This window comes from Lathyrus oleraceus, chromosome 7 (genome assembly GCF_024323335.1).
Source record: "Lathyrus oleraceus cultivar Zhongwan6 chromosome 7, CAAS_Psat_ZW6_1.0, whole genome shotgun sequence".
NCBI classification, from domain to species: domain Eukaryota; kingdom Viridiplantae; phylum Streptophyta; class Magnoliopsida; order Fabales; family Fabaceae; genus Lathyrus; species Lathyrus oleraceus.
The window spans coordinates 82,603,348-82,617,746 of record NC_066585.1 but is presented as its reverse complement, the minus strand read 5'-3'; the positions used below and the strand labels follow the sequence as shown (position 1 = coordinate 82,617,746).

At 27.2% G+C, this 14,399-nt stretch overlaps 1 pseudogene; it reads left to right on the top strand.

Annotated features, from left to right (window-relative positions):
• Window positions 1-13,227: 13,227 nt before the first annotated feature.
• Window positions 13,228-13,889, top strand: LOC127102141 (S-protein homolog 29-like; annotated as a pseudogene).
• The last annotated feature ends 510 nt before the right edge of the window (window positions 13,890-14,399 follow it).

Genomic DNA, 14,399 nt, shown 5'->3' with positions numbered 1-14,399 from the left:
TACCCCATATTATATATATAATATATATATTATATATATATTATATATATATAATATATATATATATATAGATATATATATAGAGAGAGAGAGAGAGAGAGAGAGAGAGAGAGAGAGATAAACAAGTTTGTCTAGAAAAGAATTTTTAATTACTATTGCATGAAATTTTTTACCATATTTTTTACAATTCTGGTTTGGGAACTATGTAGCCACAAGTTTTATCAATCCATGTGCTACCAAAAGATAACTGTGGATCAAATAGATTATATATAGCGTGTGATAGTGCATTAGACTTGATAATTAAATTTGTGTTAATTTTTTATTGGGAGAAAAACATTACGATGAATGTCTTGACTATATTTGTTGTATTGGTGATCATGACAACAGGTTATGTTCATTGTCGTGAAGGTGAGATGAGTGAAAAAAAGATAAATGTACGTGTTGAAAATGATTTGAAAGTTGACACTGTTCTTATTTTACATTGTCGATCATCAAACAATGATCTTGGAGAGAAATGTTTGTTAATTTATGAAAATCAATGTTAAAATTGAACACAGTTTACAATTTTAATGAATGACATAATTCATTGTCGACAAAAAAAACCCTTCACAGTGGACAATTTGTGGAATGGTTTTTCAATGCAAATCACAACAACATTACTGTCTATTCATGTGAAATAAAATGGAATAACAAGCAACAAAATTTCACAGTTTATGATTCAACAAAGGATGAAGCAACATGTACATCCAAATGTTATCGTAGTATTAGTGCACAAGGAATCTATTTTTTTTACGAGTTTAAAAACATTTGGCAAAAGCGATATCCATTGAATTAGTTTATTTTTGATTATTCCTCAAATGTTAAATAAAATAATCTAATAATTTCATTCATATTATTATACATGTTATATTTATTTCTCTATTCTAAGTATTGTTGTAACATTTTCCTTACGCGTACATGATTAATCATCCTCGAGCCAAACAAAAAATGCTGCATGTTTTTATTACCATAATCTGTGTTTGTTTCACATGAATTTAACTTGTTTTTTCAATTCAACTTTGTCTTTTAATAATGTTCTTATTTTTTTCTATTAAAATTGATTAATAGTGTTTCTTTAATTTTTAAACAAATTTCCTAGTAAGAAAAGAGAAGTTATATGCATGCATTGTGTAAGTCATTAAATAAATTCTATAGATTGACAATTTTAAGTTGCTGTTTATTGTTGTAAATTATTAAGAATTAATAATCTTTAATGTGTTTCAAAATGACAAGAAAATGTGCAAGTGAAAGTTAATTTTTAAATTCAGTAATAGGAAACACTCGTGAAGAGTTGCAGGAGGAAGTTTTTATTTTGAATTCGGAAATAGGAAACACTTTGCGAAGTGTTATAGAATGCGAAACAATACAATCTTTGAAAACCGTTGTTGTAGGCGAAATAGTGCAACCTTTCAAAAGTGTTATTGTAGGTTAAACAATGCGAGACTTAGCAAAAGTTTTGTTGAAAGTGTGTGTTCCATCAAGGGTCGCAACCTTTTGAAAAAATACCAGTTTTACCTATATATTAAGAATTCGGGATTCAGAAAATCATAACAAAAAGTGCATATCACCTAGAATAAATTTCAGACACTCTTCGCTACATTCGAATTTTCATTCGTCTTGTGCAAATCTGAAAAGATTGAATTATCCTGAGTATTTATGTGTACAAACTCTAAGACAAATTTAGAGTGCTTGAAATACTATATTAAAAATGATTCGTTCACCTTTGTGCAAGGTTGAGGAATTTGAGATAAAAAGATTTGACAAAAATTATTGTTCATGTTGAGAGCTTGAGCACAAGATTTAGGCAGATTGGATGGAGTGACAATCTTTTCTATTAAGGCATAGTCCAGACAAGACCGCGAGATTTAGAAAGTTGACATTCGGCACGGTGAAGTCGCCTCCACCCTTTGGCAGCCATTTGACCTAAGTGGTGAGTGTGAAGTTCAAGCTAAACAATGTACGAGGAACTAGAGATCCAAAAATGAACCAATTTTTAATCTCATTATTATTATTATTATTATTATTATTATTATTATTATTATTATTATTATTATTATTATTATTATTATTATTATTATTATATTATATTTTAAGTATCTTTTTACTAAAAGAATTACTAATTCTCTTTTGAATATTATAATGGCTGAGATTTGCTTAAAAAAATACTATATCACACAAACTCATTATTAGCCCTCAGTAACTTTAATATATATGATTAAGAATTCAACCTCTACCTATGTACAATGGTTTTAATTGGTTATCGAAAAAAACGACCTTTTTACACATCCTTAAAAACTATATACATCCATTGACAAATTAACATCACTTTTTCTATTAGTTTTTTGAATCATATCAGTTATTTGACATAACATAGTAAAAACCAAATGTGACTTAATTTTCTGATACTAATACTATGTCATTGTAAAAATTTATAAATGAAATTTGACTACCAAAGATGTTTTAATTTTCAAATGAATATATTTTTACCAATATATATATATATATATATATATATATATATATATATATATATAGATATATATATATATATATTATATATATAATATATATATATATATATATATATATATATATATATATTATATATATAAAGATTATTAAAAAATTATATATAATATATATATATATATATATAGAGAGAGAGAGAGAGAGAGAGAGAGAGAGAGAGAGATAAACAAAGTTTGTCTAGAAAAGAATTTTTAATTACTATTGCATGAAATTTTTACCATATTTTTTACAATTCTGGTTTGGGAACTATGTAGCCACAAGTTTTATCAATCCATGTGCTACCAAAAGATAACTGTGGATCAAATAGATTATATATAGCGTGTGATAGTGCATTAGACTTGATAATTAAATTTGTGTTAATTTTTTATTGGGAGAAAAACATTACGATGAATGTCTTGACTATATTTGTTGTATTGGTGATCATGACAACAGGTTATGTTCATTGTCGTGAAGGTGAGATGAGTGAAAAAAAGATAAATGTACGTGTTGAAAATGATTTGAAAGTTGACACTGTTCTTATTTTACATTGTCGATCATCAAACAATGATCTTGGAGAAAAAACCCTTCACAGTGGACAATTTGTGGAATGGTTTTTCAATGCAAATCACAACAACATTACTGTCTATTCATGTGAAATAAAATGGAATAACAAGCAACAAAATTTCACAGTTTATGATTCAACAAAGGATGAAGCAACATGTACATCCAAATGTTATCGTAGTATTAGTGCACAAGGAATCTATTTTTTTTACGAGTTTAAAAACATTTGGCAAAAGCGATATCCATTGAATTAGTTTATTTTTGATTATTCCTCAAATGTTAAATAAAATAATCTAATAATTTCATTCATATTATTATACATGTTTTATTTATTTCTCTATTCTAAGTATTGTTGTAACATTTTCCTTACGCGTACATGATTAATCATCCTCGAGCCAAACAAAAAATGCTGCATGTTTTTATTACCATAATCTGTGTTTGTTTCACATGAATTTAACTTGTTTTTTCAATTCAACTTTGTCTTTTAATAATGTTCTTATTTTTTTCTATTAAAATTGATTAATAGTGTTTCTTTAATTTTTAAACAAATTTCCTAGTAAGAAAAGAGAAGTTATATGCATGCATTGTGTAAGTCATTAAATAAATTCTATAGATTGACAATTTTAAGTTGCTGTTTATTGTTGTAAATTATTAAGAATTAATAATCTTTAATGTGTTTCAAAATGACAAGAAAATGTGCAAGTGAAAGTTAATTTTTAAATTCAGTAATAGGAAACACTCGTGAAGAGTTGCAGGAGGAAGTTTTTATTTTGAATTCGGAAATAGGAAACACTTTGCGAAGTGTTATAGAATGCGAAACAATACAATCTTTGAAAACCGTTGTTGTAGGCGAAATAGTGCAACCTTTCAAAAGTGTTATTGTAGGTTAAACAATGCGAGACTTAGCAAAAGTTTTGTTAAAAGTGTGTGTTCCATCAAGGGTCGCAACCTTTTGAAAAAATACCAGTTTTACCTATATATTAAGAATTCGGGATTCAGAAAATCATAACAAAAAGTGCATATCACCTAAAAGAAATTTCAGACACTCTTCGCTACATTCGAATTTTCATTCGTCTTGTGCAAATCTGAAAAGATTGAATTATCCTGAGTATTTATGTGTACAAACTGTAAGACAAATTTAGAGTGCTTGAAATACTATATTAAAAATGATTCGTTCACCTTTGTGCAAGGTTGGGGAATTTGAGATAAAAAGATTTGACAAAAATTATTGTTCATGTTGAGAGCTTGAGCACAAGATTTAAGCAGATTGGATGGAGTGACAATCTTTTCTATTAAGGCATAGTCCAGACAAGACCGCGAGATTTAGAAAGTTGACATTCGGCACGGTGAAGTCGCCTCCACCCTTTGGCAGCCATTTGACCTAAGTGGTGAGTGTGAAGTTCAAGCTAAACAATGTACGAGGAACTAGAGATCCAAAAATGAACCAATTTTTAATCTCATTATTTTTATTATTATTATTATTATTATTATTATTATTATTATTATTATTATTATTATCATTATTATTATAGTTTTTAAGTATCTTTTTTACTAAAAGAATTACTAATTCTCTTTTGAATATTATAATGGCTGAGATTTGCTTAAAAAAATACTATATCACACAAACTCATTATTAGCCCTCAGTAACTTTAATATATATGATTAAGAATTCAACCTCTACCTATGTACAATGGTTTTAATTGGTTATCGAAAAAAACGACCTTTTTACACATCCTTAAAAACTATATACATCCATTGACAAATTAACATCACTTTTCTCTATTAGTTTTTTGAATCATATCAGTTATTTGACATAACATAGTAAAAACCAAATGTGACTTAATTTTCTGATACTAATACTATGTCATTGTAAAAATTTATAAATGAAATTTGACTACCAAAGATGTTTTAATTTTCAATGAATATATTTTTACCAATATATATATATATATATATATATATATATTATATATATATATATATATATATATATATATATATATTTATAGATATATATAAGATATATAAATTTATATATATATATAGATATAAATATTATATATCATATATTAATATATAGATTATATATATATATATAAATATTATATTTAAATATATTAATATATAATATTTATATATTATATTATATATATTATATATATAGATATATATATATAGATAGAGAGAGAGAGAGAGAGAGAGAGAGAGAGAAAACAAAGTTTGTCTAGAAAAGAATTTTTAATTACTATTGCATGAAATTTTTTACCATATTTTTTACAATTCTGGTTTGGGAACTATGTAGCCACAAGTTTTATCAATCCATGTGCTACCAAAAGATAACTGTGGATCAAATAGATTATATATAGCGTGTGATAGTGCATTAGACTTGATAATTAAATTTGTGTTAATTTTTTATTGGGAGAAAAACATTACGATGAATGTCTTGACTATATTTGTTGTATTGGTGATCATGACAACAGGTTATGTTCATTGTCGTGAAGGTGAGATGAGTGAAAAAAAGATAAATGTACGTGTTGAAAATGATTTGAAAGTTGACACTGTTCTTATTTTACATTGTCGATCATCAAACAATGATCTTGGAGAAAAACCCTTCACAGTGGACAATTTGTGGAATGGTTTTTCAATGCAAATCACAACAACATTACTGTCTATTCATGTGAAATAAAATGGAATAACAAGCAACAAAATTTCACAGTTTATGATTCAACAAAGGATGAAGCAACATGTACATCCAAATGTTATCGTAGTATTAGTGCACAAGGAATCTATTTTTTTTACGAGTTTAAAAACATTTGGCAAAAGCGATATCCATTGAATTAGTTTATTTTGATTATTCCTCAAATGTTAAATAAAATAATCTAATAATTTCATTCATATTATTATACATGTTATATTTATTTCTCTATTCTAAGTATTGTTGTAACATTTTCCTTACGCGTACATGATTAATCATCCTCGAGCCAAACAAAAAATGCTGCATGTTTTTATTACCATAATCTGTGTTTGTTTCACATGAATTTAACTTGTTTTTTCAATTCAACTTTGTCTTTTAATAATGTTCTTATTTTTTTCTATTAAAATTGACTAATAGTGTTTCTTTAATTTTTAAACAAATTTCCTAGTAAGAAAAGAGAAGTTATATGCATGCATTGTGTAAGTCATTAAATAAATTCTATAGATTGACAATTTTAAGTTGCTGTTTATTGTTGTAAATTATTAAGAATTAATAATCTTTAATGTGTTTCAAAATGACAAGAAAATGTGCAAGTGAAAGTTAATTTTTAAATTCAGTAATAGGAAACACTCGTGAAGAGTTGCAGGAGGAAGTTTTTATTTTGAATTCGGAAATAGGAAACACTTTGCGAAGTGTTATAGAATGCGAAACAATACAATCTTTGAAAACCGTTGTTGTAGGCGAAATAGTGCAACCTTTCAAAAGTGTTATTGTAGGTTAAACAATGCGAGACTTAGCAAAAGTTTTGTTGAAAGTGTGTGTTCCATCAAGGGTCGCAACCTTTTGAAAAAATACCAGTTTTACCTATATATTAAGAATTCGGGATTCAGAAAATCATAACAAAAAGTGCATATCACCTAGAATAAATTTCAGACACTCTTCGCTACATTCGAATTTTCATTCGTCTTGTGCAAATCTGAAAAGATTGAATTATCCTGAGTATTTATGTGTACAAACTCTAAGACAAATTTAGAGTGCTTGAAATACTATATTAAAATGATTCGTTCACCTTTGTGCAAGGTTGAGGAATTTGAGATAAAAAGATTTGACAAAAATTATTGTTCATGTTGAGAGCTTGAGCACAAGATTTAGGCAGATTGGATGGAGTGACAATCTTTTCTATTAAGGCATAGTCCAGACAAGACCGCGAGATTTAGAAAGTTGACATTCGGCACGGTGAAGTCGCCTCCACCCTTTGGCAGCCATTTGACCTAAGTGGTGAGTGTGAAGTTCAAGCTAAACAATGTACGAGGAATTAGAGATCCAAAAATGAACCAATTTTGAATCTCATTATTATTATTATTATTATTATTATTATTATTATCATTATTGTTATAGTTTTTAAATATCTTTTTTACTAAAAGAATTACTAATTCTCTTTTGAATATTATAATGGCTGAGATTTGCTTAAAAAAATACTATATCACACAAACTCATTATTAGCCCTCAGTAAATTTAATATATATGATTAAGAATTCAACCTCTACCTATGTACAATGGTTTTAATTGGTTATCGAAAAAACGACCTTTTAAACATCCTTAAAAACTATATACATCCATTGACAAATTAACATCACTTTTTTCTATTAGTTTTTTGAATCATATCAGTTATTTGACATAACATAGTAAAAACCAAATGTGACTTAATTTTCTGATACTAATACTATGTCATTGTAAAAATTTATAAATGAAATTTGACTACCAAAGATGTTTTAATTTTCAATTGAATATATTTTTTACCAATATATATATATATATATATATATCTATATATATATAATATATATATATATATAAATATATAAGATTTATTAAAAAAATTGACTACAAAAAACTTTTTAATTGTCAATTAGATTAAATTTTTACCCCATATATATATATAATATATATATATATATATATATATATATATATAGAGAGAAGATATATATATATAGAGAGATATAGATATATATATAGAGAGAGAGAGAGAGAGAGAGAGAGAGAGAGAGAGATTAACAAAGTTTGTCTAGAAAAGAATTTTTAATTACTATTGCATGAAATTTTTACCATATTTTTTACAATTCTGGTTTGGGAACTATGTAGCCACAAGTTTTATCAATCCATGTGCTACCAAAGATAACTGTGGATCAAATAGATTATATATAGCGTGTGATAGTGCATTAGACTTGATAATTAAATTTGTGTTAATTTTTATTGGGAGAAAACATTACGATGAATGTCTTGACTATATTTGTTGTATTGGTGATCATGACAACAGGTTATGTTCATTGTCGTGAAGGTGAGATGAGTGAAAAAAGATAAATGTACGTGTTGAAAATGATTTGAAAGTTGACACTGTTCTTATTTTACATTGTCGATCATCAAACAATGATCTTGGAGAAAAAACCCTTCACAGTGGACAATTTGTGGAATGGTTTTTCAATGCAAATCACAACACAACATTACTGTCTATTCATGTGAAATAAAATGGAATAACAAGCAACAAAATTTCACAGTTTATGATTCAACAAAGGATGAAGCAACATGTACATCCAAATGTTATCGTAGTATTAGTGCACAAGGAATCTATTTTTTTACGAGTTTAAAAACATTTGGCAAAAGCGATATCCATTGAATTAGTTTATTTTTGATTATTCCTCAAATGTTAAATAAAATAATCTAATAATTTCATTCATATTATTATACATGTTTTATTTATTTCTCTATTCTAAGTATTGTTGTAACATTTTCCTTACGCGTACATGATTAATCATCCTCGAGCCAAACAAAAAATGCTGCATGTTTTTATTACCATAATCTGTATTTGTTTCACATGAATTTAACTTGTTTTTTCAATTCAACTTTGTCTTTTAATAATGTTCTATTTTTTTCTATTAAAATTGATAATAGTGTTTCTTTAATTTTTAAACAAATTTCCTAGTAAGAAAAAGAGAAGTTATATGCATGCATTGTGTAAGTCATTAAATAAATTCTATAGATTGACAATTTTAAGTTGCTGTTTATTGTTGTAAATTATTAAGAATTAATAATCTTTAATGTGTTTCAAAATGACAAGAAAATGTGCAAGTGAAAGTTAATTTTTAAATTCAGTAATAGGAAACACTCGTGAAGAGTTGCAGGAGGAAGTTTTTATTTTGAATTCGGAAATAGGAAACACTTTGCGAAGTGTTATAGAATGCGAAACAATACAATCTTTGAAAACCGTTGTTGTAGGCGAAATAGTGCAACCTTTCAAAAGTGTTATTGTAGGTTAAACAATGCGAGACTTAGCAAAAGTTTTGTTGAAAGTGTGTGTTCCATCAAGGGTCGCAACCTTTTGAAAAAATACCAGTTTTACCTATATATTAAGAATTCGGGATTCAGAAAATCATAACAAAAAGTGCATATCACCTAGAATAAAATTTCAGACACTCTTCGCTACATTCGAATTTTCATTCGTCTTGTGCAAATCTGAAAAGATTGAATTATCCTGAGTATTTATGTGTACAAACTCTAAGACAAATTTAGAGTGCTTGAAATACTATATTTAAAATGATTCGTTCACCTTTGTGCAAGGTTGAGGAATTTGAGATAAAAAGATTTGACAAAAATTATGTTTCATGTTGAGAGCTTGAGCACAAGATTTAAGCAGATTGGATGGAGTGACAATCTTTTCTACTAAGGCATAGTCCAGACAAGACCGCGAGATTTAGAAAGTTGACATTCGGCACGGTGAAGTCGCCTCCACCCTTTGGCAGCCATTTGACCTAAGTGGTGAGTGTGAAGTTCAAGCTAAACAATGTACGAGGAACTAGAGATCCAAAATGAACCAATTTTGAATCTCATTATTTAATTATTATTATTTATTATTATTTTATTATATTTTATTATGATGATTCTTATTATTTATTATTATTATTATATTATTAGTACATTATTATTATAGTTTTAAATATCTTTTACTAAAAGAATTACTAATTCTCTTTTGAATATTATAATGGCTGAGATTTGCTTAAAAAAATACTATATCACACAAACTCATTATTAGCCCTCAGTAAATTTAATATATATGATTAAGAATTCAACCTCTACCTATGTACAATGGTTTTAATTGGTTATCGAAAAAACGACCTTTTACACATCCTTAAAAACTATATACATCCATTGACAAATTAACATCACTTTTTTCTATTAGTTTTTTGAATCATATCAGTTATTTGACATAACATAGTAAAAACCAAATGTGACTTAATTTTCTGATACTAATACTATGTCATTGTAAAAATTTATAAATGAAATTTGACTACCAAAGATGTTTTAATTTTCAATTGAATATATTTTTACCAATATATATATATAGATATATATATATAGATATATATATATATATATATATATATATATATATATATATATATATATATATATATTATATATATAATATATATATAAAGATTTATTAAAAAATTGACTACAAAAAACTTTTAATGTCAATTAGATTAAATTTTTACCCCATATATATATATATATATATATATATATATATAATATATATATATATATATATATATATATATATATATATATATATATATAGAGAGAGAGAGAGAGAGAGAAGAGAGGAGAGAGAGAGATAAAAAGTTTGTCTAGAAAAGAATTTTTAATTACTATTGCATGAAATTTTTTACCATATTTTTTACAATTCTGGTTTGGGAACTATGTAGCCACAAGTTTTATCAATCCATGTGCTACCAAAAGATAACTGTGGATCAAATAGATTATATATAGCGTGTGATAGTGCATTAGACTTGATAATTAAATTTGTGTTAATTTTTTATTGGGAGAAAAAACATTACGATGAATGTCTTGACTATATTTGTTGTATTGGTGATCATGACAACAGGTTATGTTCATTGTCGTGAAGGTGAGATGAGTGAAAAAAGATAAATGTACGTGTTGAAAATGATTTGAAAGTTGACACTGTTCTTATTTTACATTGTCGATCATCAAACAATGATCTTGGAGAAAAAACCCTTCACAGTGGACAATTTGTGGAATGGTTTTTCAATGCAAATCACAACAACATTACTGTCTATTCATGTGAAATAAAATGGAATAACAAGCAACAAAATTCACAGTTTATGATTCAACAAAGGATGAAGCAACATGTACATCCAAATGTTATCGTAGTATTAGTGCACAAGGAATCTATTTTTTTTACGAGTTTAAAAACATTTGGCAAAAGCGATATCCATTGAATTAGTTTATTTTTGATTATTCCTCAAATGTTAAATAAAATAATCTAATAATTTCATTCATATTATTATACATGTTATATTATTTCTCTATTCTAAGTATTGTTGTAACATTTTCCTTACGCGTACATGATTAATCATCCTCGAGCCAAACAAAAAATGCTGCATGTTTTTATTACCATAATCTGTGTTTGTTTCACATGAATTTAACTTGTTTTTTCAATTCAACTTTGTCTTTTAATAATGTTCTTATTTTTTTCTATTAAAATTGATTAATAGTGTTTCTTTAATTTTTAAACAAATTTCCTAGTAAGAAAAGAGAAGTTATATGCATGCATTGTGTAAGTCATTAAATAAATTCTATAGATTGACAATTTTAAGTTGCTGTTTATTGTTGTAAATTATTAAGAATTAATAATCTTTAATGTGTTTCAAAATGACAAGAAAATGTGCAAGTGAAAGTTAATTTTTAAATTCAGTAATAGGAAACACTCGTGAAGAGTTGCCAGGAAGTTTTTATTTTGAATTCGAAATAGGAAACACTTTGCGAAGTGTTATAGAATGCGAAACAATACAATCTTTGAAAACCGTTGTTGTAGGCGAAATAGTGCAACCTTTCAAAAGTGTTATTGTAGGTTAAACAATGCGAGACTTAGCAAAAGTTTTGTTGAAAGTGTGTGTTCCATCAAGGGTCGCAACCTTTTGAAAAAATACCAGTTTTACCTATATATTAAGAATTCGGGATTCAGAAAATCATAACAAAAAGTGCATATCACCTAGAATAAATTTCAGACACTCTTCGCTACATTCGAATTTTCATTCGTCTTGTGCAAATCTGAAAAGATTGAATTATCCTGAGTATTTATGTGTACAAACTCTAAGACAAATTTAGAGTGCTTGAAATACTATATTAAAAATGATTCGTTCACCTTTGTGCAAGGTTGAGGAATTTGAGATAAAAAGATTTGACAAAAATTATTGTTCATGTTGAGAGCTTGAGCACAAGATTTAGGCAGATTGGATGGAGTGACAATCTTTTCTATTAAGGCATAGTCCAGACAAGACCGCGAGATTTAGAAAGTTGACATTCGGCACGGTGAAGTCGCCTCCACCCTTTGGCAGCCATTTGACCTAAGTGGTGAGTGTGAAGTTCAAGCTAAACAATGTACGAGGAACTAGAGATCCAAAATGAACCAATTTTAATCTCATTATTATTATTATTATTATTATTATCATTATTGTTATAGTTTTTAAATATCTTTTTTACTAAAAGAATTACTAATTCTCTTTTGAATATTATAATGGCTGAGATTTGCTTAAAAAAATACTATATCACACAAACTCATTATTAGCCCTCAGTAAATTTAATATATATGATTAAGAATTCAACCTCTACCTATGTACAATGGTTTTAATTGGTTATCGAAAAAACGACCTTTTTACACATCCTTAAAAACTATATACATCCATTGACAAATTAACATCACTTTTTTCTATTAGTTTTTTGAATCATATCAGTTATTTGACATAACATAGTAAAAACCAAATGTGACTTAATTTTCTGATACTAATACTATGTCATTGTAAAAATTTATAAATGAAATTTGACTACCAAAGATGTTTTAATTTTCAATTGAATATATTTTTTACCAATATATATATATATATATATATATATATATATATATATATATATATATATATATATATATATATATATATATATATATATAAAGATTTATTAAAAAAAATTGACTACAAAAACTTTTTAATTGTCATTAGATTAAATTTTTTACCCCATATATATATATATATATATATATATATATATATTATATATATATATATATATATATATATAATATATATATATATAATATAGAGAGAGATAGAGAGAGAGAGAGAGCGAGAGAGAGAGAGAGAGAGATAAACAAAAGTTTGTCTAGAAAAGAATTTTTAATTACTATTGCATGAAATTTTTTACCATATTTTTTACAATTCTGGTTTGGGAACTATGTAGCCACAAGTTTTATCAATCCATGTGCTACCAAAAGATAACTGTGGATCAAATAGATTATATATAGCGTGTGATAGTGCATTAGACTTGATAATTAAATTTGTGTAATTTTTTATTGGGAGAAAAACATTACGATGAATGTCTTGACTATATTTGTTGTATTGGTGATCATGACAACAGGTTATGTTCATTGTCGTGAAGGTGAGATGAGTGAAAAAAAGATAAATGTACGTGTTGAAAATGATTTGAAAGTTGACACTGTTCTTATTTTACATTGTCGATCATCAACAATGATCTTGGAGAAAAAACCCTTCACAGTGGACAATTTGTGGAATGGTTTTTCAATGCAAATCACAACAACATTACTGTCTATTCATGTGAAATAAAATGGAATAACAAGCAACAAAATTTCACAGTTTATGATTCAACAAAGGATGAAGGGTAGGGGCCGACGGGTGGAGAGGGACGGATAATGAGGTGTGTGTTGTGTGTGGGGAGTGTGTGGGAGGAGGAGGGGAGGGGAGGAAGGGTGGGGGGGGGGGGAGGGTGGGGGTAGTGGCGCGCCCCTACGGGCCACCCCCCCACAAACACACTACACCAGCAACCACAAGGAACCACCCAACCCACGCAACAACAACCACCGCGCGGCCAGGCCCCGCAACATGTACATCCAAATGTTATCGTAGTATTAGTGCACAAGGAATCTATTTTTTTTACGAGTTTAAAAACATTTGGCAAAAGCGATATCCATTGAATTAGTTTATTTTTGATTATTCCTCAAGCATGTTTTTATTACCATAATCTGTGTTTGTTTCACATGAATTTAACTTGTTTTTTCAATTCAACTTTGTCTTTTAATAATGTTCTTATTTTTTTCTATTAAAATTGATTAATAGTGTTTCTTTAATTTTTAAACAAATTTCCTAGTAAGAAAAGAGAAGTTATATGCATGCATTGTGTAAGTCATTAAATAAATTCTATAGATTGACATTTTAAGTTGCTGTTTATTGTTGTAAATTATTAAGAATTAATAATCTTTAATGTGTTTCAAAATGACAAGAAAATGTGCAAGTGAAAGTTAATTTTTAAATTCAGTAATAGGAAACACTAGTGAAGAGTTGCAGGAGGAAGTTTTTATTTTGAATTCGAAATAGGAAACACTTTGCGAAGTGTTATAGAATGCGAAACAATACAATCTTTGAAAACCGTTGTTGTAGGCGAAATAGTGCAACCTTTCAAAAGTGTTATTGTAGGTTAAACAATGCGAGACTTAGCAAAAGTT